Raw genomic sequence first — 2,243 nt, forward strand, 5'->3', positions numbered from 1 at the left:
CACATTGTAGATTAAATCCTTGGTTACACTAGGGCTGCCGGGAGAGCCTGGCCTGGGGAGTGCCACCTGGCCCTCCTCCCCTCCTCAGGCGGCCCCTCAGGCAGGACCCACAGACACATGCCCCCAGGCCTGTGCCAATTCCTGCCGCCTATTTGCCATTGTCAATGGTTATATTAACACAGCACCTTGCAAATGTTCTTTGTAGGGCGGCATCATAGAGAATGTGCTCAGGGATGTGGGTGCCCCTGTGCAGCCTACCGCCCACCCTCCCTATCTGGCCATGTCCTGGATGCTGCTGAACTCCTGCTTCCCTTTCAGATTCAGTTGAGAAGCCACCTCCCCCCAGGAAGCCCTCCGAGATCTTCCTACCCTGGAGTCCCACAACTCAGTTGCACCATCCTCAATGATGCGCCTGCCTCCCAGCCAAGTGGGAGACTTGGAAGGGCAGGGCCACTGCTTCCCTGGCCTCAGAGCCCTCTGCCCACACACGGGAGGCTCAGGGCACAGTGGGTGCTCCCGGGTGACATATGAGTCGGAGTCTTGGAGCTGTGTCCTCTCCCTGGTAGGCCAGCAGAGGCTGCAGAGAGAGGACACTAGTGTCCCCCTGCGTCCGTAGACCTCTTCATTAATTTAAAAAAAATAATAAATTCCTGTTTCTATATTTTAGAATTTTTCAGTATCTTTTTATTAATATAAACACTATATTTTATTTTATTGTTTTTTGGCAGATAAAGGTTTGTTTTATTGAATAACTGATCTGATTCATGCTGAGGCCACTATGTACAGACAAGAGAGAGGGAGTTTTATTTCTTGGTCTCTTCCTCCTTGGAGAGAGTCTTGATGATTTCCTCCTTCTTGGCCTGGAGCTGCTCTTCACGGTGCTGGCTGGCCTCCTTGGTCTTAGATCTGCAGGCCTCAGCCTGGTCAGCCAGAAGCTTCTTGCGAGCCTTGTCTGCCTTCAGCTTGTGGATGTGTTCCATGAGAATCCGCTTGTTCTTGAACACGTTACCCTTCACTTTCAGGTACAGGCTATATGATACACGTGGTGGCCAATCTTTTTAGATTCACGGTATCTTCTGAGCAGCCTGCGTAGAATTCTTGTCCTCCTCATCCACGTTACCTTCTCAGGCATTCGAGCATTGGCAGTACCTTTTCTCTTACCAATGCCCATATGCCTGCCCTTCCACGGGCCAGAGTGTTTTTCTAGCACCAAGCTCAGGAATGGACAGTCACAGGCTTCCAGATTATCAGCCCATCTTTGATGAGTTTTCATATCTGCTGACGGGAGTTTGCATTGGCAATTTCATTGGTCTCATTGGGGTCCTACCAGACCTTCTTTTTGCCACAGTGGAGGACCCTGGAGGCAAGCCTCTTCTGAAGCCTGAGCATATTCATGGCTGCGGCCGCAGCACCGAAAGGCTATAAACACTATTTTTAGAGCCGTTTTCGCTTCATAGCAAATTGAAAAGGTACTAAAATGTGTGCCCCCTACCCTCCACACCCCTGCCAGATGGTACAACCGCTACCACCGATGTGCGCACGTGGGAACCGTGTCACCTGGGGACGCGGAAGCTGCCCTGGGGTGGTGAGGGCGCCCTCCCTGCCCCACGCACCGCCCACCACCCCAGAGCCCATAACCCTGGGGCGTTTCAGTGCATCCACCAGGCGTGTCTGCTGTGGTCCCGCACGCGCAGTGTCACGGCGGGGAGCCTCGCCCCCTCTCCGCATGCCCAGCTCCTCTGCGTCCTTGGCTCTGAGGCCCGGGGGGGTGGGCTCCCGAGCTGGACGGTCTTCCCAGGTCCCCATGGATCATGGTTCATGTGCCCGTCACCCACCGAAGGGCATCCCGGGTGCTTCCAAGTTCTGGCAGGTGCAGCCAGGGCTGCCGCGGACACCCGTGAGAACGGCTGGGACTCGCATGCACCCCAGGGTGAGTCCCCGGAGCGGGATGGTCAGCCCACTTGGCCTACCCCCGTGGGCGGCTGTTTGCAGAGGGGCCTTCCCCGGCCGATGCGGTGGCAAGGCCATGACAGCTGCCCCATGAAGAAGAGGCAGCGAGCACTGGAGAGGACAGCGTCCAGCGCTGGGAGAGAGGCCTCGGGGAGACGGCCTGCGTGCCGCAGGGACGGAGGGACAGCGGGGTCTGGTCATGGTGGGCCAACAAACTGACAAAGCCCCGCGGGTTCTCCCTGTGTATAGGCTTGGGGCTGGGAGCCAGGTCCTGCCCACGCTTCCAGGGGAGC

At 56.5% G+C, this 2,243-nt stretch overlaps 1 pseudogene; it reads right to left on the reverse strand.

The window, feature by feature from the left end:
• Window positions 1–717: 717 nt before the first annotated feature.
• Window positions 718–1,395, reverse strand: LOC121485193 (annotated as a pseudogene).
• Between the last annotated feature and the right edge of the window lie 848 nt (window positions 1,396–2,243).

Source organism: Vulpes lagopus, chromosome 2 (genome assembly GCF_018345385.1).
Source record: "Vulpes lagopus strain Blue_001 chromosome 2, ASM1834538v1, whole genome shotgun sequence".
Classification (NCBI taxonomy): Eukaryota; Metazoa; Chordata; class Mammalia; order Carnivora; family Canidae; genus Vulpes; species Vulpes lagopus.